Source organism: Rhinoderma darwinii, unplaced genomic scaffold (genome assembly GCF_050947455.1).
Source record: "Rhinoderma darwinii isolate aRhiDar2 unplaced genomic scaffold, aRhiDar2.hap1 Scaffold_138, whole genome shotgun sequence".
Taxonomy (NCBI): Eukaryota; Metazoa; Chordata; class Amphibia; order Anura; family Rhinodermatidae; genus Rhinoderma; species Rhinoderma darwinii.
Window position 1 is genome coordinate 940434 of NW_027461966.1, and position 26267 is coordinate 966700.

General features: G+C 42.9%; 1 long non-coding RNA gene across 1 annotated transcript; it reads left to right on the forward strand.

Moving 5' to 3' along the window:
* On the forward strand, positions 1 to 25117 carry LOC142699144 (uncharacterized). The gene is made up of 3 exons (XR_012866025.1): positions 1 to 74; positions 1863 to 1996; positions 22079 to 25117. It is a non-coding gene; the product is annotated as an uncharacterized LOC142699144 (long non-coding RNA).
* Positions 25118 to 26267: the final 1150 nt, after the last annotated feature.

Here is a 26267-nt window from a genome sequence, read left to right on the forward strand (position 1 = left end):
CTGTGGTGACGTCACAGTCACATGATTAAGGTCCTGGAGGCTGCCAGAGACAAGCACCGCAGAGGAAGAGACTGGTAAGTGTGTGTGTGTGTGTTAGTTAATGTAAGTCTATATAGTGTGTGCTGTGTATATAGTGTCTATAATGTAAGTCTATGTAGTGTGTGTGTGTGTGTGTCATAATGTAAGTCTATATAGTGTGTGCTGTGTATATAGTGTGTGCTGTGTATATAGTGTGTGCTGTGTATATAGTGTGTGCTGTGTATATAGTGTCTATAATGTAAGTCTATGTAGTGTGTGTGTGTGTGTTTATGTGTGTGTGTGTGTGTGTCATAATGTAAGTCTATATAGTGTGTGCTGTGTATATAGTGTGTGCTGTGTATATAGTGTCTATAATGTAAGTCTATGTAGTGTGTGTGTGTTTATGTGTGTCATAATGTAAGTCTATATAGTGTGTGTGGTGTATATAGTGTGTGCTGTGTATATAGTGTGTGCTGTGTATATAGTGTGTGCTGTGTTTATAGTGTCTATAATGTAAGTCTATATAGTGTGTGTGGTTTGAATATATAGTGTTTGGTGTTAGTGTGAATTGTATATAGGGTGTTTAATCTCACATTTTTTGTGTGCAAAATAATTTCCCACCCATAGAGCCCTCTGCAGTAAGTCAGATGCTCAGAACCCCCCCCTGCAGTATAATCTCCCACATGGAGCCCTCAGTAGTTATTATTCTGCAGGGGGGGTCAGAGCGTTTGATTGACTGTTCAGGGTTCTATAGGGGAATAACTCCTTCCCCCCCCAAGAGCCATAAGGGCGGATTTACACGAACGTGTAATTTGTCCGTGCAACGCGCGTGCTTTTCACGCGCCTCGCACGGACCTATGCAAGTATATGGGGCAGTGCAGACTGTCAGTGATTTTTGCGCAGCGTGAGTCTGCTGCATAAAACTGACGACATGTCCTATATTTCTGCGTTTTTTGCGCATCACGCACCCATTGAAGTCAATGGGTGCGTGAAAATCACGCATGCCACACGGAGGCACCTCCGTGGGACGTGCGTGATTTGCTCAACAGCAGTATAACTATGATTGCAAACAGAAAAGCACCAGGTGCTACAAACATACAAACAGAGTGTCATAATGATGGCGGGTGCGCGAAAGGCACGCAGCCGCGCATCATATGGTGATGACACACGGAGCTGTTAAGTGCCTTTTGCGCGCGCAAAACGCCGCATTTTTTGTGTGCGCAAAACGCACACGCTCGTGTAAATCCGCCCTAAGTGTCAGACACTTAGACCCTCCCATAGGGCACTCAGCAGTCAGTCAGATGCACTGGGGAGGGGTGTCTGACTGCTTAAAGGGTAACTAACGAAACTTTTTAAAAAAAATTACATGTCATAGTGACATGTCAAATGTTCTAATCGGTGGGGGTCTGGGCACTGAGACCCCACCAATCGCTGAAACAAAGTGGCAGAAGCGCTCAGGTGAGTGAGGAGCCACTTTGTTTCTGATCGTCTTTCCTCTGATAGCCGAGCATGCGGTCTATGGGCACAACAGAAAGTCTATGAGTCCGTACACCGCGACGAGGAAAGACAATCAGAAATTAAGTGGTACAGCGCTCACCCGGGCACTCCTGCAGCTTTGTTTTAGTGATCGGTGGTGGTCTCAATGCTGGGACCCCCATCAATCAAAACTTCTGACATATCACTCTCACTATGACACGCCAAATGTTTTTTAAAAGTTTAGTTACCTCTTGGGGACTGAATTTATTGGTTTGAGTTAATGTATGGGCCTGGGTCTTAATTTGCTTAGGGGTCTGGGGTATAAGACAATTTATGGTGTTTATTTCTGAATTTTTATGTTGCTATAGACGCTGAAAATGGCTACAGAATCAAGGGGAAAAGATTTCTCATCAGGAAACTGCAGTCATCAGGAGAAGTCGCCATAGCGGTCTGTGTCAGATGGAGAAGAAAAGAGAACGACCTATCAGTGAAGACATCACCTGTGAGTCATTGCATTTATCTGTCACCTCTCCTGACATGTCTGTTATCGGAAATCCTTGTATTCCACATAAAGTCTTTGTGTACCCAGGACTAATAGACAAATGCGTGTTACCATTCCCCTTGTCAGGAGGATGTGTCCCTACACAGTGTGATACTGTCAGCGATGGTTGAAGACTGTCAGTGTGTAGGGACACAGCCCTTTGACAAGGGGAATCGTAGCACTCATTTGTCAATGCTCACACAGAAAGGTGGTGTTTAATATAGACATGACGTGGCAGGGCGGTGGTGGACAAGGGGGCCCAAGCTTGTGGAACAGCCCAGGGCCCATGGTTTACTTAATCCGCCACTGTATACACTGCTGCTATATATTGATCTGTGCGGTATATACACTGCTGCTATATATTGATCTGTGCGGTATATACACTGCTGCTATATATGGATCTGTGCGGTATATACACTGCTGGTATATATTTATATGTGCGGTATATTCACTGCTGCTATATATGGATCTGTGCGGTATATACACTGCTGCTATATATGGATCAGAGCGGTATATTCACTGCTGCTATATATGGATCTGTGCGGTATATTCACTGCTGCTATATATTGATCTGTGCGGTATATTCACTGCTGCTATATATGGATCTGTGCGGTATATACACTGCTGCTATATATGGATCTGTGCGGTATATACACTGCTGGTACATATTTATTTATAGGTTGTGCGCAGTTTATTTTTTGCTTTGCTACTGTTCCATATGCCTTTTTTTCTAAATATAAATTTTTGCCCCTTGCAGTTAAAGGGGTTGTTCCAAGATTAAATGTTATCCCCTGTCTACAGGACAGGACATAACATGCTGATCGGTGGGGGTCTGACCACTGGGACCCCCACTGATAACTGGAACGGTGGTCCCTTGTACCCCTGAGTAACTGGAGCGGCAGGGTGTATGCTTGACCTCCATCGTCATTAACTCAGGGGTACGAGGGAGCCCCACTGATCAGCATGTTATGTCCTGTCCTGTAGACAGGGGATAACATTTAATCTTGGAACAACCCCTTTAAAGAGGCTCTGTCACCAGATTTTGCAACCCCTATCTGCTATTGCAGCAGATCGGCGCTGCAATGTAGATACGAGTAAAAAAATAATTTTTTTTAAAAACGAGCATTTTTGGCCAAGTTATGACCATTTGTATATTTATGCAAATGAGGCTTTCTAAAGTACAACTGGGCGTGTATTGTGTGCGTACATCGGGGCGTTTTTACTTCTTTTACTAGCTGGGCGTTGTGTATAGAAGTGAATGATGCTGACGAATCAGCATCATCCACTTCTCTTCGTTACCACCCAGCTTCTGGCAGTTCACAGACACACAGCGTGTCCTCGCGAGATCACGCTGTGTCGTCACTCACTTCCTGCCCTAGGTCCTGCATCGTGTCGGCCACATCGGCACCAGAGGCTACAGTTGATTCTGCAGCAGCATCAGCGTTTGCAGGTAAGTAGCTACATCGACTTACCTGCAAACGCCGATGCTGCTGCAGAATCAACTGTAGCCTCTGGTGCCGATGTGTCCTCGCTCGTCCGACACGATGCAGGACCTCGGGCAGGAAGTGAGTGACGTCACAGCATGATCTCGCGAGGACACGCTGTGTGTCTGTGAACTGCCAGAAGCTGGGTGGTAAAGAAGAGAAGTGGATGATGCTGATTCGTCAGCATCATTCACTTCTATACACAACGCCCAGCTAGTAAAAGAAGTAAAAACGCCCAGATGTAACGAACACAATACACGCCCACTTGTACATAACTTTAAACACGCCCAGTTGTACTTTAGAAAGCCTCATTTGCATAAATATAAAAATGGTCATAACTTGGCCAAAAATGCTCGTTTTTAAAAAAAACAACACGTTACTCTTATCTACATTGCAGTGCCGATCTGCTGCAATAGGAGATAGGGGTTGCAAAATCTGGTGACAGAGCCTCTTTAAGACCTGGATTAGAAAAATAAAAAGGAGACACGGCGCCACATAGTGCAATAAAGCGAGGGAGTATATTGAGCAATATGACCAACAAGAAAATTGCTCACCTTAGAGAATGGATACCAGTAGGTATCACAAAAGCATGAAGCTGCAGCCAGGTCCGTACACATGCAAAAAGTTTTGCTGTCAAGGTAAATAATTGAGATGATTCAGGAAAAAGGACCACCGGCGCTGCTATATGGGATGTCGAGGCAATAAAATAAATAAATCAAGCTGGCCTGATGAAGACGCCGGTCCGGCGTCGAAACGCGTAGCCCTGTCTTTACAAATAAATATTATTTATTTATTTCATTGCCTCGACATCCTATATAGCAGCGCCGGTGGTCCTTTTTCCTGAATCATCTCAATTCTTTAAGACCTGAACATGCAGTGAATAGTTTTCAGATTATATTACTGGCTCGATGATCACATTCATTCCTAGTCTGGTCTGTGCAGTTTCGGTTTACAAATATTACGGATTGGTAGTACAGATCCAATAGACGTGGACAGAAAGCAAGTGCAGCATGCGTTACTATACTGACTGTAAAGTGCCGCATGTGTTACTATACTGACTGTAAAGTGCCGCATGAGTTCCTATACTGACTGTAAGGTGCCGCATGTGTTCCTATACTGACTGTAAAGTGCCGCATGTGTTACTATACTGACTGTAAAGTGCAGCATGCGTTACTATACTGACTGTAAAGTGCAGCATGTGTTACTATACTGACTGTAAAGTGCTGCATGTGTTAATATACTGACTGTAAAGTGCCGCATGTGTTACTGAACTGACTGTAAAGTGCCGCATGTGTTACTATACTGACTGTAAAGTGCCGCGTGCGTTACTATACTGACTGTAAAGTTCCGCATGTGTTACTATACTGACTGTAAAGTGCAGCGTGCGTTACTATACTGACTGTAAAGTGCCGCATGTGTTACTATATTGACTGTAAAGTGCCGCATGTGTTACTATACTGACTGTAAAGTGCAGCGTGCGTTACTATACTGACTGTAAAGTGCCGCATGTGTTACTATACTGAATGTAAAGTGCCGCATGTGTTACTATACTGACTGTAAAGTGCAGCGTGTGTAACTATACTGACTGTAAAGTGCAGCGTGCGTTACTATACTGACTGTAAAGTGCCGCATGTGTTACTATACTGACTGTAAAGTGCAGCATGTGTTACTATACTGACTGTAAAGTGCCGCATGTGTTACTATACTGACTGTAAAGTGCTGCATGTGTTACTTTACTGACTGTAAAGTGCTGCATGTGCTACTATACTGACTGTAAAGTGCCGCATGTGTTATTATACTGACTGTAAAGTGCCGCATGTGTTACTATACTGACTGTAAAGTGCCGCATGTGTTACTATACTGACTGTAAAGTGCCGCATGTGTTACTATACTGACTGTAAAGTGCCGCATGTGTTACTATACTGACTGTAAAGTGCCTCATGTGTTACTATACTGACTGTAAAGTGCCGCATGTGTTACTATACTGACTGTAAAGTGCCGCATGTGTTACTATACTGACTGTAAAGAGCAGCATGTGTTACAATACTGACTGTAAAGTGGCGCATGTATTACTATACTTACTGTAAAGTGCCGCATGTGTTACTATACTGACTGTAAAGTGCCGCATGTGTTACTATACTGACTGTAAAGTGCCGCATGTGTTACTATACTGACTGTAAAGAGCAGCATGTGTTACTATACTGACTGTAAAGTGCCGCATGTATTACTATACTGACTGTAAAGTGCCGCATGTGTTACTATACTGACTGTAAAGTGCCGCATGTGTTACTATACTGACTGTAAAGTGCCGCATGTGTTACTATACTGACTGTAAAGTGCCGCATGCGTTACTATACTGACTGTAAAGTGCAGCGTGCGTTACTATACTGACTGTAAAGTGCCGCATGTGTTACTATACTGACTGTAAAGTGCCGCATGTGTTACTATACTGACTGTAAAGTGCCGCATGTGTTACTTTACTGACTGTAAAGTGCCGCATGTGTTACTATACTGACTGTAAAGTGCCGCATGCGTTACTATACTGACTGTAAAGTGCAGCGTGCGTTACTATACTGACTGTAAAGTGCCGCATGTGTTACTATACTGACTGTAAAGTGCCGCATGTGTTACTATACTGACTGTAAAGTGCCGCATGTATTACTATACTGACTGTAAAGTGCCGCATGTGTTACTATACTGACTGTAAAGTGCCGCATGTGTTACTATACTGACTGTAAAGTGCCGCATGTGTTACTATACTGACTGTAAAGTGCCGCATGTGTTACTATACTGACTGTAAAGAGCAGCATGTGTTACTATACTGACTGTAAAGTGCCGCATGTATTACTATACTGACTGTAAAGTGCCGCATGTGTTACTATACTGACTGTAAAGTTCCGCATGTGTTACTATACTGACTGTAAAGTGCCGCATGTGTTACTATACTGACTGTAAAGTGCCGCATGTGTTACTATACTGACTGTAAAGAGCAGTATGTGTTACAATACTGACTGTAAAGTGCCGCATGTATTACTATACTTACTGTAAAGTGCCGCATGTGTTACTATACTGACTGTAAAGTGACGCATGTGTTACTATACTGACTGTAAAGTGCCGCGTGTGTTACTATACTGACTGTAAAGTGCCGCATGTATTACTATACTTACTGTAAAGTGCCGCATGTGTTACTATACTGACTGTAAAGTGCCGCATGTGTTACTATACTGACTGTAAAGTGCCGCATGTGTTACTATACTGACTGTAAAGAGCCATTAAAGGAGCCCTGACACAAGTTTGAACACTGACATTGTTCTTTCATTTTCGTGTTTGAATTTTGGATACACATTGCCCTGGTCATTTTACTAGTATTTATAGCTGGGGCAATATAGGGATATTTACTACACAATTGCCTGTAGCATTATGAGACCTTGCAGTTTATAACAATGATGTTCAATAAGGGCCTGTTCACATCACCGTTCGATTCCGTTCCGTTCCGTAGTCGACTCCGCTATTGATTCCGTCGGAAAACCGGAAACCAGACTGAAACGGAAGCTGTGCTGTCACTTTCACTTTCCGTTGCGGGGTTCACCCGACAGAACCTCGGAACAGAAGCGAACGGTGATGTGAACAGGCCCTAATGTATTTTTTTGTTCACACAGCTTTAATTTTTTTGTTTCGTTTTACAAGTTGTTTCTTACTTACAATTTTTTTTTTTTTTGTGTGGAGGGGGGGGGGGGGGGGGGGGGGTGGGCGCCATTTCCATTTTCGCCTCAGGCAGCAGAAAAGCTAGAATCGGCCCTGGCCCCAGAGGTATCAAAGCAATGGAAAACCACCAGAAGTGACCCCATTTTGGAAACTACACCTCTCAAGGAATTCATTTATGGTTGTTTTTACCATTTAGACTGCACAGTTTTTTCACAGCACCTATTTGAATTGGGCTGTGAAATAAAAAAAATGAAATTTTTTCCAATAACATGTAATTTTTTATCATAATTTCTTATTTTCACAGGGAACAAAATACACCATTTTGTTGCCCAATTTCTACTAAGTGCAGCAATACCCCATTTGTGGAGATAAACTGCCGTTTGAGCCCATGGGAGGCCTCAGAAGGGAAGGAGCGCTGTGTGTTCTTTGGAGTCCAGATTTTGCTGGTTTGTTTTTTGGGTGCCATGTCGCATTTGCAGAGCCCCAGAGGTATCAAAGCAATGGAAACCCACCAGAAGTGACCCCATTTTGGAAACTACACCCCTCAAGGAATTAAATGATGGGTTATGTGACCATTTAGACCCCCATAGTTTCTTCACAGAACTTATTTGAATTGGGCTGGGAATTTAAAAAAAATATAATTTTTTCCAATAATATGTTTTTTTTAGCTCAAAATATATTATTTTCACAAGAAATAAAATACCCAATTTTGTTGCCCAATTTGTCCTGAGTGCGGCAATGCCCAATTTGTGGTGATAAACTGACATTTGGGCTCATGGGAGGGCTCAGAAGGAAAGGACCACCATTTGGTCTACTGGGGATTTTCTGGTGAAAAGTCATGTATGCAGAAGCCCCTGAGGTACCAGTACAGTTGAAACCTCTGAGAAGTGACCCAATTTTAAAAACTACACCCTTAAGGCATTCATCTAGAGGTGTAGTGAGCATTTTTACCGGGACATACACCCCATAAACTGTAATGTGGGTTCTCACGGATATGGCAATACCCTCAATGTGGCTGTTATCAGCTGCCAGGGCACACGGCAGGGCTCAGAAGGGAAAGATAAGGGGGATAATCTGTGCGGAGTGCATCAGGGTAAGTAAAACTGGGGTAGATTAAAAATCAAGTGATGTATGATACATTTTGAAGCACTCTTTCATACGGAGCCTTAGTTTTTCGGGACACGTCACATTGATATATTGTGTCATCCCTTATCCCCCTCTTATAGCAGACTTTGTACCTCTTTTGACTTTTTCCTTTCTTGCCAGTTTGGGGAACTTCTCCTGGAAAGTGTTGCCCTGGTACGATGCGTGTGGCCTTGCTTCCAGAAGTACTGGGTGTCCCCCCTTCTTGGTCTCTAAAAATTAGTTTCTTGATAACCACCTCTTGAAATTCCAGGAAAGTTCCCGTCTGGCCTGTACATGGATGTAGCACGTACGCATTGTACAATGCCATCTGTATGATGTGCACGGCCAGCTTCTCATACCACACCGCATGGCGCAGTAGGGCTTCAGGACTTGATCTGACAAGTCCACCCCTCCCATGTACCTATTGTAGTCCAGGATGCAGTCTGGTTTGGGGGTCTCTGTACTGGTACCTCGTACAGGTACATGGGTACTGGTGTGGCATCTCTCTTGTCTTGTACTTGACACACAATCTGTTGCTGCTAGATTGTGCCCTGCTCTCACCCCTTCTGAGTGTTTGCCCTGCAGAGTCTTAGGGAGGCCTCTCAGATTTGTTCTAGCAGTGCCGCATGCCGCCGGACTTCTGGAAGCGAGGCACTTGAAGAGTGGGACGCTGGTATAAAAATTATCCAGGTAGAGGTGGTAACCCTGGTCCAGCAGTGGGTGCACCAAATCCCACACAATTTTTGCATAACTCCCAGTAAGGGGGGGGGGGGGGCATTCTGGGGGCTGAATACTGGTGCCCTTCCCTTCATGTATCCTAAATCTGTAGGTATACCCTGATGCACTCACACAGCTTACACATCTTCACGCCATACCTTGCCCTCTTACCCGGCAGGTACTCGAGGAATTGAAGCCTCCCTTTAAAATGTACCAAGGACTCATCAATAGAAATACAATTCTCGGGGGTGTATGCTGGGAAAACCGGGCACTGAAACGGTCTAATAAGGGTCTCCGTTTATACAAACGGTCAAAACTGGGGTCATCTTGGAGTAGCCAATGCTCATTAGGATTTTTTTTTTTTTAGGTTCCAGTTCAGTTCTGATGTTGCTTTGAGGGGCCTATATATTAGACACCCCATTTTAGAAACTAGACCCCTCAAAGTATTCACAACAGCATTTAGAAATTTTATGAACCCTTTAGGTGTTTCACAGGAATTTAGAGCAAAGTAGAGGTGAAATTGACATATTTATTTTTGTCAGAAAATCATTTTTATACCTTTTTTTTCTATAACACAAAAGGTTTTACCAGAGAAACCTCAATATTTATTGCCCAGATTCTGCAGTTTTGAGAAATATCCCACATGTGGCCCTCGGGTGGTAATGGACTGAAGCACCGGCCTCCGAAGCAATAAAATAGTGGATTTTGAGGCCTCTTTTTTATTAGGCACCATGTCCGGTTTGAAGAGGTCTTGTGGTGCCAAAACAGCGGAATCCCCCAAAAATGACCCCATTTTGGATACTAGACCCCTTGAGGAATCCATTGTAGTTTTCTTGGGGTGCATGCGGCTTTTGGATCAGTTTTTATTCTATTTTTAGGTGGCGCGGTGACTAAAAAACAGCAATTCTACTATTGTTTTTTTATTCTATTTTTTTTACACCGTGCGCTATAAATGACATATTCACTTTATTCTGCGGGGCGATACGATTACGGCGATACCAGATGTTTATAGTTTTTTTTATGTCTTATGGCGTTTGCACAATAAAATACGTTTTGTAAAAAATCATTCACTTTTTGTGTTACCTTATTCTAAGAGCCAGAACTTTTATATTTTTCCATCAATAAAGCCGTGCGAGGACTTATTTTTTGCGTAACGAACTGTAGTTTCCATCAGGACCATTTTTCGGTACATGCGACTTTTTGATCTCTTTTTATTCCATTTTTTGGGAGGTGAAGTGACCAAACAATTGTGATTCTGGTACGGTTTATTATTATTTTCTTTTCGGCGTTCACCACGCGGGATAAATAATGAAATCATTTTGTAGTTCAGGCCGTTACGGACGCGGCGATACCAATTATGTATAGTTTATTTGTTTATTTATCTATTTTTATTAATAATAAAGGACTGATAAGGTAAAAAGGGGGATTTTTACTTTTATTACTTTTGCATCTTTTATTTTCTTATTTTTACACATCTTTTTTGTACTTTTTTTTAACTTTATTACTTTGTCCCACTAGGGGACATGAGGGCAGGAGGTCCTGATCGCTATTCTAATACACTGCACTACATGCGTAGTGCAGTGTATTAGAGCTGTCATCTACTCACTGACAGCAAGCATAGTGGGTCCTGACTTTGTCGATGGCATAGCCGGACGCCATTGTTTGGTGTCCGGTTGCCATAGTTACAATCGCCGGCCGCTATCGTGTAGCAGGCCGGCGATTGTAGCTTAACCCCTAAAAAGCCGCGATCCCTATTGAACGCGGCTTTTAAGGGGTTAATCAGCGGGGACACAGCGATCGGTCGCCGCTGTAGGAGCTGCGGCAGCTGCTGTACGACACAGCAGCTGTCACAGCTCTTGTATGTGTCGGGAGGACGGCCGAAATGGCCGTTACTCCCGAGACGTACTATTAGGTCATGGAGCGCGAACGATACAGCTACCATGACCTAATAGTACGTCCAGGAGCGGGAAGGGGTTAAGGACATTCACAGTGCAACGAAATACCACATTGCCCTCATAATAAATGACAGCCACAGTGTCTCCATACCAGTGCCAACCACAGTGCTCCCACAGCAGTGCCAAGTACAGTGTTCCCATAACAGTGCCAACCACAGTGCTCCCATAACACTGCCATCCAGTGCTCCCATAAAAGTGCCAACGAGTGCTCCCATAACTGCCGCTTTCCACGATTGCATTGCGGGGGGGCGTGATGAGCTGTTAGAGGGGGTCGCCCCCTCTTTCTAACGATTTAAATGCTGTGGTTGCTATTGACCGTGGCATTTAACGAGTTAAACAAGCGGGATCGTGCACGAGTGTCATATACATATACACCGGCATCGTATGGAGCGGGTTCACTCCGTGAGCCTGTTCCATACTTCCCCTTCCCGACTTTGGCGTATGGATACGTCAAATGTCGGGAAGGGGTTAAACTTCATGTTGGTTCCTGATTTATTCGTCCTTGTCTACCAAGGTGCCTTCCTGCCGGGACGTATGAGATTCCCATCTTGACAGGGAAGGGTTAAAGAAGTTGTCCAGGATTAGAAAAACATGGCTGCTTTCTTCCAAAAACAGTGCCACACTTGTCCATGGGTCGTGCCTGGTATTGCAGCTCAGCTTCATTGTAGTAAAAGAGGCAGGGCTGCAATAACACACACAACCTGTGGGCAGGTATGGCAGGTATGACTCAAAAAGTGATCGCAGCATATTCCATGTTAAAGGAATACCCTTATTTTGGAAAACGAGGCGTAAAAAAACGCCCCGTTGGAACAGAACGCCGTATTTCCCATTGAAATCAATGGGCAGATGTTTGCAGGCGTTCTTCCATTTTTTTCAGGCATTTTTCGATGCGTAAACGCCCCAAAATACGCCTGAAAACACTCCGTGTGATCATACCCTGATTGCAGAAGAGGCTGTTCTTCATGAGACAAACCTTAAGGAGGCGCTGTCACCACATTATAAGTGGTCTATCTTGTACATGATGTGATCGCCCACTTGGTCATATAGTAAAACACGCCCAGTTGTCCATTGAGAGACTCATTAGCATAAAGCTAATATAGGTCATAACTCCGTCAAAAATGATCGTTTTTCTAAATAAAAAAACACTGCTGTGATCCACATTACAGCGCCGATCACATCACGTACAATATAGGCCACTTATAATGTGGTGACAGAGCCTCTTTAAGCTCTTTATTTCGGCCTTTCTTCTTGGAGGTTCTCAATTCTCACAAATGAAGGGGTTGTCCAGGTTTTGAGGAAATAAACCAGAGACTGGCGGGAGACCACAGGGTCATCGGCGCTGGAGCAGCGGGGAATTTCCAGGGGACTATGGGCTTTTTTTAATTTTACCATACACGCAGCTGTCCAATTTTTTGGGGTGCATATAAATGTCAGTCATGAGGTGTCGTAAAGAAGAGAAACGTCACAAGTCATTTATTATGTACAATGTTCCTCATGACACTAATAATAAATCTCTTCCAATATCTCCGCTCACTGGTAATGGCAGTTGTAATATTTCCTATACGAGCTCCTGGGTGGCTCATGGCAACGCTGCTCTGTTGTCATGGTTATTACCGGCTTCAGCTGCGGCCTAGTAGAGGACAGCGGGGGATCTCCAGAACGGCGCCATTCAGGTGACATATCGGGGGCAGGTAGAGCGCCATAACTCTGATCAGAAGCCGACATCTCAGTGTTAGAGGGTAAATCAGACGTCCGGTGACTATAACAAGAAGACGCCAGGACATGTCCACAGGGGAGATAATAAAAGCGCTGGATTATGGGGACACTCCTGCAGGAGAGCGGTTTTATCTTATCTGGATCTGAGTGAAGCTGCACAAGGACCTGCGATCCCTCCATTTCTGCAGACGCCGGAGCTTCAGGACCTCCCAGTGACGTCACTATTCAGCAGTTCCATGACTCTGGGGGTGTCAATCACTCCATGGAAATGAGGACGAGGGGACGGCAGCAGCGTCCAGACCAGAGGACCGAGCAGCTCCTCCATCAAGTCCTCCCGTGTGACAGACCCTCCTGCTTCTGCATTAGGAGGCAGGAGACGTCAGCACAGCAAACGGCCGAGCCCTGAACAGAAAGACGTCACCCAGATACTGCAGCGGAGGATTCAGGAGCGCTGGGAAGTCTTCATCTGTGGCCGGAGGTTTCCTGTAAGACAGGTGAGAGCGGGGGTGGAGCTTCACACCTGTCCGCCCACTGGTTTACCCACAATTCTCCTTGTCTTTACCCCTCTCACCTGCTCACTTATAGGGTCTATCTGCTTTATACACCCCCTGTCCATATACTCTATTACACCACATGGCCGTCATTACACAGAGCAGCCCCCCCTCCCCCGCAGCCACGCTGTATATATGTTGTGTATATAATGTTCATATGTCTACAGGTTGTGTGTTAATATAAACATAGAGTGTAATTCCTTTAATCCGGCATCCAATAATACAGACACTCTGATAATTCAGCACTTGTTTCTAGCACAGAACTGCAATATAAACCCACAAATCAAGGAGCACTGTGTGTGGGGATCCCCCAATTATACTGGAGCAGGATCATGTAATACCCAAGTCTCCACCAAAAGTAAACAATGGAGGTTGGGAGCCAAAGGGGCCCTAACCATTTGTCAGTACAGGGCCCAGATACTACTAATGGCCGCTCTGGGTCTGGTGTCTTAATTGAATTTGGGGTCTAGTCAGGGGTCTGAATATATTCAGGTGTCTGGTCTAGAGACAGTATTAATATCGGGGTCTGAATTAATTTAGGGTTCTGGTCTGGGGTCTGAATTTAATTTTGGAGGCTGACATCTGACAGATTTTTATCCAATGTAAGTAAAAAAAATGTACATTACTATTCAATGACAGCAAGAAGAGATCTTAAAATCGTAAGGAAATAATACAGAAAGTATATTGAAAAATGTTATATCTTTCCTTTATACAAAAAATTATTTTTATTCGCAGAAACTGGAATAGCCCTTTAACCCTTTGAGGACCAGACTGATTTTCGTTTTTATGCTTTTTTTTCCGCCCTGCCTTCCAAGAGTAATAACTTTTTTATTTTTTTGTTGACACGGCCATGTGTGGGTTTCATTTTTATGGGACAAGTTGTACTTTCTAATGGTGCTATTTAACCCCTTCCCGAATTTGTCGTAAGTATACGAGATGGAAAGCCAGTGCTTTCCGCAAAATGTCGTATACTTACACCAAATGTTTGGCACCGGCTCAGAAGCTGAGTCGGTGCCATCATCCCCGGATGTCAGCTGTATCTGACAGCTGACATCCTGCTGTAACGGCGGGACCGAAGTTAACTTCGATCCCCGACATTAACCCCTTAAATGCAGCCGTCAAAAGCGATGCCTACATTAAAGGTGTTTGCATCTCATCGACACCCCAGCAATGAAATCGCTGGGGTGTCGGTGGCTGCAATGGCAACCGGAGGCCTAATAGTGGCCTCCCGGTGTGCCTAGAACGGAAAACTTCCTGCCTCCGCCCGGAGGCGTGGCCTGAAAGGCTTCCGTAGCTGCCGGCAAGATGGCGCCGGCTCAGGAGATGAGCCGGAGCCATCAGCGGTGGATATCAGCTTTATGTTACAGCTGACATCCACATGTAACGGCAGGAACTGGAGCTAGCGCTGATCCCTGCCATTAACCCCTCAGATGCAGCGATCAGATCCGATCGCTGGATCTTTGTGGTTGCTAGCAGATCGGCAGCTGTGCCCTGCAATCGCACAACTGCCGACTGCTACTATGACACCAGGAGACCTAACAATGGCCTCCTGTTTGCCATTACGGAAGCCGATTAGGCCTCGCTCGGAGGCGAAGCCTAATCTGCTTGCTGTCAGTGAATGACTGACAGATCTAATACATTGCACTACGTAGGTAGTGCAATGTATTAGAAAAAAAAATCTGACAGTTGGACCTTCAAGTCCCCTATCGGGACTAAAGTAAAGTGTAAAAAAAGTTGTAAAAAATATAATAAAAGTTTTAAGTAATAAAATAAAACACAATCGCCCTTTTTCCCTTATCAAGTCCTTTATTATTGAAAAAAAAAAATAAAGCATACATATTTGGTTCTCACAACTTGGCGACAGAAAAAATACATTCTTTTTACAAAAGTAATTTTATTGTGCAAAAAGTTGTAAAACATAAAAAAGTGCCATAAATTAGGTATTGCCGGAATCGTACCGACCCGCAGAATAAAGTTAACATGTAATTTATAACGCATGGTGAACACTGTATAAAAAAACCCTAAAAAAACTATGGCAGAATTGCTGTTTCTTGGTCACCTTGCCTCTCAAAAAATAGGATAAAAGGTGATCAAAAAGTCGCATGTACCCCAAAATGGTACCAATAATAACTACAGCTTGTCCCTCAAAAAAACAGCCCTCATACCACTACGTCTATGAAAAAATAAAATTAGTTATGGCTCCAATAAGTCAGGAAATAAAAACATGCAGTTGTGCAGATCAGAGGGGAACATTTCATCTGTTTCAAGATACGATTTATCAGGGCCCTCAAATTATTGAACCATGAAGGGGGGACCCAAACATATCTGCTAGAAGCGAGGGTGCCCATATTATACCAGGACAACACTTCCCAGCAAAATTCCACAAACTGCAAAGGTGCGGAGTGTGGACCAAAGGGGGATAAGAAAGGACGCCATATATGAGTGCGACACGGGCCTGTGCAGAAAGGATGGCTTCACTGCGTAGCACACATCTATGGATCATTTTATTGTTTTTTTACCCCATTATTATGCCACCTGACTATGCCCCTGATGTACTCTGCCCAGCTTACATGTACCCCCACATTATAAATGGAAACACCAGTAATACTCAAACAAAACTACTACCAAGCAAAATCTACGCTTCAAAAGCCAAATGGCGCTCCCACCCATCTGAGCCCTACAGTGTGCCCAAACAGCAGTTTACTTCCACATATATGGCGCCGCCATACCCGGGAGAACCCTTTTAACAATTTTTGGGGTGTGTGTCTACAGTGTCCTAAGCTGGGCACGACATACTTGCCACTGAATTGGCAATTCTGGGGAAAAAATTTAATTTTTACTTTGCACCATACGCAGCACATTTATTTATGGAAAAAACCTGTGGGGTGAAAATGCTCACTACACCCCTTACTAAATGCCTCGAGGGGTGTAGTTTCTAAAATGGGGTCACTTCTGGGGGGTTTATTTTATTATTTCCCATCTGAGCCTCTGCAATTGTGAACCAATTCTGTGTAAATCGCCAAATTAGGCCTCAATTTCGCATGGTACTCTCGCAATGAGCCCTGTCAAATGTCCAGGCAAAAGATTAGGGCCCCATGTAGGGTGATTCTAAAACCGGGAAACACAGCATAATAATTAGAGCGCGGTCTTGTTATGGTGGCACAAGCTGGGCACCACATATTGGCATATCTATGGAAAATATCCCATTTTCACTCTGCAATATCGAGTGCACACTAATTTATGCAAAACAGCTGCAGAGTTAACATGCTCACTACACCACTATGTAAATGCATTGAGGGGTGTAGTTTCCAAAATGGGGATCACTTTTGGGGGGGTTTCCACTGTTTTGGTCCCACAGGGGTTTTGCAAATGCGACATAACGACCAGAAACCAATCCAGCAAAATCTGTACTCTGAAAGCTAAATTGCGCTCCTTCCCTTCTGAGCCCTGCTGTGTGCCCAAAAATGAGTTTATAACCACATATGGGGTATTGCCGTAGTCGGGAGAAATTGCTTAACAAATTTTGGGTTCTTTTTCTACTTAATTTTTTGAGAAAATTAAATTTTTTGAGCTAAAGCTACGTGTAATGTAATTTTTATTTTCACTGCCCAATTCAAATAAAATCTATGAAACAGCTGTGGGGTCAAAATGCTCACTACACCCCTAGATTAATTCCTGAAGGGGTGTAGTATCACAAATGGAGTCACTTTTGGGTAGTTTCCACTGTACTGGTACCTTAGTGGCTTTGCAAAAGTGACATGGTGTCAAGAAACCAATCCAGCAAAATCTGGGCTCCAAAAGCGAAATGCCGCTCCTTCTCTTCTGTTCCTTGCCATGTGCCCAAACAGCAGTTTATGACCACAAATGGGGTATTGCCGTACTCAGGAGAAATTGCTTTACAAATATTGGGGGGGGGGGTTCTTTTTTTCCTTTATTTGTTGAGAAAATTAAAAATGTTGACCTAAAGCTACATCTTATTGATGAAAAAGGATTGTTTTTATTTTCACTGCCCAATTCTAATAAATTCTATGAAACACCTGTGGGGGTCAAAATGATCACCACACACTTAGATCTTCAAGGGGTGTAGTTTCCAAAATGGGGTCACTTTTTTGGCGTTTTCATTGTTTTGTCCCCTCAAGGGCTCTGAAAATGTGTCCTGGCCATTCCTGCTAAATTTGAGCTCCAAAAGCCAAATGGAGTTCTTTCCCTTCTAAGCCTTGCCGTGTGTCCAAACAGCAATTTATTGCCACATGTGGGGTATTGTTTTACTCTAGAGAGATTGCTTTACAAATGCTTTTTCTCCTTTAATCCTTGTGGAAATGAGAAAAAATTAGCTAAACCTACATTTTCTTTGAAAGAATATAGATTTTCATTTTCACGGCCTACTTCCAATAATTTCTGCAAAAAACCTGCAGTGTCAAAATGCTCACTATACCCCTATATAATTTCCTCAAGGGGTGCAGTTTCCAAAATGGGGCCACTTGTGGGGGGTTTCCACTGTGTTCGTCCCTCAGGGGCTTTGCAAATGCGACATGGCCTCCGCAAACCATTCCTGCTAAATTTGAGCTCCAAAAGTCAAATAGCGCTCTTTCCCTTCTAAGCCCTGCTATGTGTCCAAACAGACGTTTATGACCACATGTGGAGTATTCTTTTACTCGGGAGAAATCGCTCTACAAATGTTGCGGTGCTTTTTCTCCTTTAGTCCTTTTGGAAATAAAAAAAAATTTGCTAAAAATACATTTTATTTGAAAGAATGTAGATTTTCATTTTCACAGCCTACTTCCAAAAAATTTCTGCAAAAAAACTGTCTTGTCAAATTTCTCACTATACCCCTAAATAAATTCCTTCGAGGGGTGTAGTTTCCCAAATGGGGTCACTTTTGGGGGGTTTCCACTGTTTTGGTACCACAAGAGCCCTTCAAAACTGACGTGAAGCCTAAAATATATTCTAATAAAAAGGAGACCCCAAAATCCTCTAGTTGCTCCTTTGCTTCTGAGGCCGATGCTTCAGTCCATTAGCACACTAGGACCACATGTGAGATATTTCCTAAAACTGCAGAACCTGGGCAATAAATATTGAGTTGCGTTTCTCTGGTTAAACTTTGTGTTACAAAAAAAATGGATTAAAAATTAATTTCTGCAACAACAAAAAATTTAGTTTGTAAATTTCACCTCTACTTTTGTTTAATTCCTGTGAAACGTCTAAAGGGTTAAGAAACTTTCTAAATGCTGTTTTGAATACTTTGAGGGGTGAAGTTTTTAAAATGGGGTGACTTTTTGGTGGTTTCTAAGATCTAAGGACCTCAAAGCCGCTTCACAACTGAACTGGCCCCTGTAAAAATAGCCTTTTGAAATTTTCTTGAAAATGTGAGAAATTGCTGCTAAAGTTCTAAGCCTTGTAATATCCTAGAAAAATAAAAGGATGTTCAAAAAACGAGGCCAATCTAAAGTAGACATATGGGGGATGTTAATTAGCAATAATTGTGTGTGGTATTACTATCTGCAGGCAGATACATTTAAATTTAGAAAAATGCTAATTTTTGCAATTTTTCGTTACATTTTGGTGTTTTTCACATTTAAATACTGTATGTATCGAGCAAATGTTGCCAGTAACATAAAGTCCAATGTGTCATGAGAAAACAATCTCAGAATCGCTTGGATAGGTTAAAGCATTCCGAAGTTATTACCACATAAAGGGAAACATGTCAGATTTGAAAAATGAGGCTCTGTCAGGAAGGTCAAAAGTGGCTAAAGAGGGAAGGGGTTAATATTATGTGTGATGTACTGGGAAGCTGGAATTTTTTTTTAGAATGGAGTGGAATTGGAAAAAAACAGCAGGCCGGCATTTTCTTATGGATTTCGTTTTTACGGTGTTCACTGTACAGTGAAAGTGACGTGTTACCTTTATTCTGAGGGTCAGTACGATCGCGGTGATACCAAATTTATATAGTTTTTGTTATGTTTTATTACCTTTAAAAAAACGACAACGTTTGAAAAAAATATTTGCACCATATTGTGACCCCCATAATAACGTTTTTATATTTCTGTGTACAGGGCTGTGTAAGGCGTCTTTTTGTACGTGGAAAGATGTGGTTTTTATTGATACCATTTTGGGGAATATCGGGCATTTCAAACACTTCATTAAATTTTGTGGGCGGTTGTAGTGGCAAAAAAATAGCGATTCAGACATTTTTTTTTTTTCACGCTACGGTGTTCACCATATTGGATAAATATTTTTATATTATTATAGTTTGGGTATTTTCGGACGCAGGGATACCTAATGTGTTTATGTTTATTTTTATATTGTGATCTAGGGAATTTTTTTATTGTTTTTTTAGCCCCTCTAGAAGACTTGTACCTGCGATCATTGGATCGCTTGTGCCATAGACTGCAATATCACAGTATTGCAGTCTATGGTGAAATCAGTACTTTGTTATTGAGACCTGCCACAGGCAGGTCCTAATAGCAATCTTCCTATAGCAGGGCTGGGAGCGTTCACAAGGCGGCCAGCTGCTAGAGGAACACACCGGCTCCCACCATCTTGCCGCGTGTGAGCCGGTGTTACACAGCAGAGACCCAGCGGCTATGACGCCCGCTCTGCTTCTGAGCAGGCGCCATATTTAAATACCCTTTCCTTTACATAAATAGCCAGTGCAGCGACAGGAAAGGGTTAACAGGAAACAACTCAGAAGCAAAACGTTCTTCTTTTCTGCCTCCCTTCAGCCCCCGTAGCATTGATTTTATCACATCTCTATATAAATAGTAAATCTGTCTAGTTATGAAGTGATATGTCACCTCACCATACTGTAGCGTTACATTACTAAGCAGTCTTGCCATTCAGGAGTGTGGACAATTTGGGTGACAACAGTTGTCTGGGTTTTCTCTGGGCAGATATACAGAAGTGTCCTTCCTTAAAGAGGCTCTGTCACCAGATTTTGCAACCCCTATCTGCTATTGCAGCAGATCGTCGCTGCAATGTAGATTACAGTAACGTTTTTATTTTTTTTTAAACGAGCATTTTTGGCCAAGTTATGACCATTTTTGTATTTATGCAAATGAGGCTTGCAAAAGTACAACTGGGCGTGTTTACAGTAAAAGTACAACTGGGCGTGTATTGTGTGTTACATCTGGGCGTTTTTACTTCTTTTACTAGCTGGGCGTTAGGAATGGGAGTGTATGATGCTGACGAATCAGCATCATCCACTTCTCTTCGTTACCACCCAGCTTCTGGCAGTGCAGACACACAGCGTGTTCTCGAGAGATCACGCTGTGACGTCACTCACTTCCTGCCCCCGTCCTGCATCGTGTCGGCACCAGAGGCTACAGTTGATTCTGCAGCAGCATCAGCGTTTGCAGGTAAGTAGCTACATCGACTTACCTGCAAACGCCGATGCTGCTGCAGAATCAACTGTAGCCTCTGGTGCCGATGTGTCCTCGCTCGTCCGACACGATGCAGGACCTGGGGCAGGAAGTGAGTGACGACACAGCGTGATCTCTCGAGAACACGCTGTGTCTGCACTGCCAGAAGCTGGGTGTTGTGAAGAGAAGTGGATGATACTTCTCGTCAGAACGCCCAGCTAGTAAAAGTAGTAAACACGCCCCGATGTAACACACATAATACACGCCCCGATGTAACACACATAATACACGCCCAGTTGTACTTTTACTGTAAACACGCCCAGTTGGACTTTAGAAAGCCTCATTTGCATAAATACAAAAGTGGTCATAACTTGGTCAAAAATGCTCGTTTTTTAAAAATAAAAACGTTACTGTAATCTACATTGCAGCGCCGATCTGCTGCAATAGCAGATAGGGGTTGCAAAATCTGGTGACAGAGCCTCTTTAATTTATGTACACCGTATTTTTCATCCGTAATTACGGACCCATTCATTTCTATTGGCCACGGACACCTTTCTGTATTTTTGCTGAAAAAATGATAGAACCTGCCACTCTCCCATAGAAGCCTATGGGCGCTTCCGTATATATGGACGGCTACGGATGTGTATGCATAAACCATCCGTATTTACAGAAGCGTTGCTAAGCAACATGTTAGTGACATCATTTGCAGCCTCCCTTTTTTTTACGTATCCGTATATACGGATCAAATATGGATGCACTACAGACCGTATTTGCGGATATCGTTCCATATATATACGGATGACTACGGATTCGTATTTACCGACAGTATTTACGGATAGATGAAAATACGGTCATGTGCATGGGGCCTAACCCGAGATATATGGCGCGAGATGTTAAACGAAGATGTAAAAGAAAGTATTTACTCCGACGGATGCCATATGTCGCCCATAGACTCCCATGTTAAAAACAAGTGTATGTTGCTTTTTTTTGCTAGATGGCACGAGATTGTATTGAATTGGTATTATGATACATTGTATAACTTGATGCAAGTTAAGGGTTAACACATCTGTAAGGCCCAGTTCACACAAAGTTTTTTTATGCGGAAACCGTATCAGATTTAGTGTAAAAAAAAGTCCCAAACCACCTCCCATTGATTTCAATGGGAGGCGGAGGCGGTTTTTTCCGCGGCGGCTTTCAGCCGCTTGTGTTACAAAAAAGCGGCATACTCTTTCTTTCCGCCGTTTTTTACCCGAAAAATGCAGCGAAAAAGGCCACGAAAATAGAGGCAAGAATTTGCAGGCAGATTTTCCATTCCTGAATGAATTTTGAGGCAGATTTTTCTGCCTGCAAAAAAACTCTGTGTAAACGGGGTCTAACTGAGAATTATTATTTTTATTTACAATCTATTTACTGTTTTTTCTTCCCTTTTTAGAGATGACGTGTCTTCATGTGATGTCATCAGTCATAATCCTATGTGGTGTACAGGTAAGTTACAAGAGGTAGGTGACTATTTAATATGAATGTATTGTCTGCGTTATTCACATAGAGTATATATGTATACTGCTACACATGGCCGGACGTGTTGCACCCATAAAATGGCGTAATCAGGAAAGATTGGTGACATATTTAGGAATGAATGACTCTCTTTTATGGACAGTTGTAGACACATGAAGGATTTTTGTGGGAATGATCTTCTACATGGGGAATAATGCCGGGGTTGCAGATATCTTGTAATGTCTGCCCCTTACATGGAGAGAGTCTCTATAGTGAGACATATGAGAATGCGTGTACGATTGGGAGCAGATCCCATCTACAGCCCCCATATACTTCCAAATCACTTTACTGCATCATGGGAAATACCTATTTTTGTTGGCAGCTTTGCCCATGAAGGAACTTTATGCTTTAGGTTGGGGCTACATGGGAATTTCTAATCATGTGCAACACAAATGACTACTAGTACTACAGGGGCTCAGCAAATGTGACATGGCGCCCAGAAACCATTCCAAAATCCAAATGGTGCTCCTTCCATTCTGATCCCTACCGTGTGTCCAAACAGATGTTTATGACCACATGTGGGGTATTGTTTTACTCGGGAGAAATTGTTTTACAAATGCTTTTTCTCCTTAAGTCCTTGTGGAAATGAAAAAAAATTAGCTAAACCTACATTTTCTTTGAAAAAATGTAGATTTTCATTTTTACGGCCTACTTCCAATAAGTTCTGTAAAACGCCTGTAGGGTCAAACTGCTCACTGTACCCCTAGATAATTTCCTCATGGGGTGTAGTTTCCAAAATGGGGTCACTTGTTGGGGGTTTCCACTGTTTTGTCCCCTCAGGGGCTTTGCAAATGCAACATGGCCTCCGCAAACCATTCCTGTTAAATTTGAGTTCCAAAAGCCAAATGGCGCTCTTTCCCTTCTCAGCCTCGCCGTGTGTCCAAACAGCCATTTATTACCACATGTGGGGTACTGTTTTACTCGGGAGAAATTTCTTTACAAATTTTATGGTGCTTTTTCTCCTTTAGTCCTTGTGGAAATGAAAAAAAAAATAGCTAAGCCTACATTTTATTTGAAAAAAATTCGATTTTCATTTACACAGCCTACTTCCAAAAATGTCTGCAAAAAACCTGTGGGGTCAAAATGCTCACTATACCCCTAGATAATTTCCTCATGGGGTGTAGTTTCCAAAATGGGGTCACTTGTTGGGGGTTTCCACTGTTTTGTCCCCTCAGGGGCTTTGCAAATGAGACATGGCCTCCGCAAACCATTCCTGCTAAATTTGAGCTCCAAGAGCCAAATGGCGCTCTTTCCCTTCTCAGCCCTGCCGTGTGTCCAAACAACCGTTTATTACCACATGTGGGGTATTGTTTTACTCGGGAGAAATTGCTCCACAAATGTTGTGGTAAAAAATTTAGATTTTAATTTTCATGGCTTAGTTCCAAAAATTTTTGCAAAAAAACTGGCGGCTCAAAATGCTTGCTACACCCCTAAATAAATTCCTTGAGGGGTGTAGTTTCCCAAATGGGGTCACTTTTGGGGAGTTTCCACTGTTTTAGTTCCACAAGACCTCTTCAAAGCTGACATGGTGCCTAAAATATATTCTAATAAAAAGGAGGCCCAAAATCCACTAGGTGCTAATTTGCTTCTGAGGCCGGTGCTTCAGTCCTTTATCACACTAGAGCTACATGTGGGATATTTCCTAAAACTGCAGAACCTGGGAAATAAATATTAAGTTGTATTTCTCTGGTAAAACCTTCTGTGGTACAAAAAAAAATGGATTCAAATTGAATTTCTGGAAAAAAATAATGAACTTTGTAAATTTCACCTCTAGTTTGCCTTAATTCCTGCGAAATGTCTAAAGGGTTAAGAAACTTTCTAAATGCTGTTTTGAATACTTTGAGGGGTGCAGTTTTTAAAATGGGGTGACTTATTGGGGGTTTCTAATATATAAGGACCTCAAAGCCACTTCACAGCTGAACTGGCCCCTGTAAAAATAGCCTTTTGAAATTTTCTTGAAAATGTGAGAAATTGCTGCTAAGTTTCTAAGCCTTGTAACGTCCTAGAAAAATAAAAGGATTTTCAAAAACAGAGGCCAATCTAAAGTAGACATATGGGGGATGTTAATTAGCAACATTTTTGTGTGTTATAACTGCCTGTCTTACAAGCAGATACATTCAAATTGAGAAAAATGCAAATTTTGGTGTTTTTCACAATTAAATACTGAATGTATCGGGGAAATTTTGCCAGTAACATAAAGTCCAATGTGTCACGAGAAAACAACCTCAGAATCGCTTGGATAGGTAAAAGCATTCTGGAGTTATTACCACATAATTGAAACATGTCAGCTTTGAAAAATGAGGCTCTGTCAGGAAGGTCAAAAGTGGCCACAGCGGGAGGGGGTTAAAGAGGCTCTGTCACCACATTATAAGTGCCCAATCTCATACATTAGGAGATCGGCGCTGTAATGTAGGTGACAGTAATGCTTTCTATTTAAAAAAAAAAACGATCTATTTTCACCACTTTATTAGCGATTTTAGATTTATGCTAATGAGTGTCTTAATGCCCAAGTGGGCGTGTTTTTACTTCAGACCAAGTGGGCGTTGTACAGAGGAGTGTATGACGCTGACCAATCAGCGTCATGCACTCCTCTCCATTCATTTAGGCAGCGCATAGGGATCCTTTTAGATCGCTATGTGCTGTCTTATACTAACACATTAACAATACCGAAGACAGTTTTGACAGTGAATAGACATTCCACGGGATGTCTATTCACAATCCCTGCACTTCGTTAATGTGTCTATGGTAGTTACAGTAGAGCACAGCGTAATCTCGCGAGATTACGCTGTAGATGAAAGGTTACAACAAGATGTTGCCCTAGAAAAGGGCCAAAACAAAGAGAGCCCTAAAGAGGCCAAATAAATGGTACCCAAATGAGGACCATAGAAATGGTTCCTGAGTAAGAACTATATAAATAGTGGCCGAGGACCACTGAAATGGTGCCTGCGTGTGGCCAAAAACAGATGATGCCCTAGAAAAGGGCCAAAACAAAGAGAGCCCTAGAGAGGCCAAATAAATGGTACCTAGATGGAGACCATAGAAATGGTTCCCGAGTAAGGACTATATAAATAGTGCCCGAGGACCACTGAAATGGTGCCTGCGTGTGGCCAAAAACAGATGCCCTAGAAAAGGGTCAAAACAAATAGAGCCCTAAAGAGGCCAAAATAAATGGTACCCAAATGAGGACCATAGAAATGGTGCCCGAGAAAGGACCATATAAATAGTGCCCGAGGACCACTGAAATGGTGCCTGCGTGTGGCCAAAAACAGATGATGCCCTAGAAAAGGGCCAAAACAAAGAGAGCCCTAAAGAGGCCAAATAAATGGTACCTAGATGAAGACCATAGAAATGGTTCCTGAGTAAGGACTATATAAATAGTGCCCGAGGACCACTGAAATGGTGCCTGCGTGTGGCCAAAAACAGATGCCCTAGAAAAGGGTCAAAACAAATAGAGCCCTAAAGAGGCCAAAATAAATGGTACCCAAATGAGGACCATAGAAATGGTGCCCGAGAAAGGAACATATAAATAGTGCCCGAGGACCACTGAAATGGTGCCTGCATGTGGCCAAAAACAGATGCCCTAGAAAAGGGTCAAAACAAATAGAGCCCTAAAGAGGCCAAAATAAATGGTACCCAAATGAGGACCATAGAAATGGTGCCCGAGAAAGGACCATATAAATAGTGCCCGAGGACCACTGAAATGGTGCCTGCGTGTGGCCAAAAACAGATGATGCCCTAGAAAAGGGCCAAAACAAAGAGAGCCCTAAAGAGGCCAAATAAATGGTACCTAGATGAAGACCATAGAAATGGTTCCTGAGAAAGGACTATATAAATAGTGCCCGAGGACCACTGAAATGGTGCCTGCGTGTGGCCAAAAACAGATGCCCTAGAAAAGGGTCAAAACAAATAGAGCCCTAAAGAGGCCAAAATAAATGGTACCCAAATGAGGACCATAGAAATGGTGCCCGAGAAAGGACCATATAAATAGTGCCCGAGGACCACTGAAATGGTGCCTGCGTGTGGCCAAAAAGAGATGATGCCCTAGAAAAGGGCCAAAACAAAGAGAG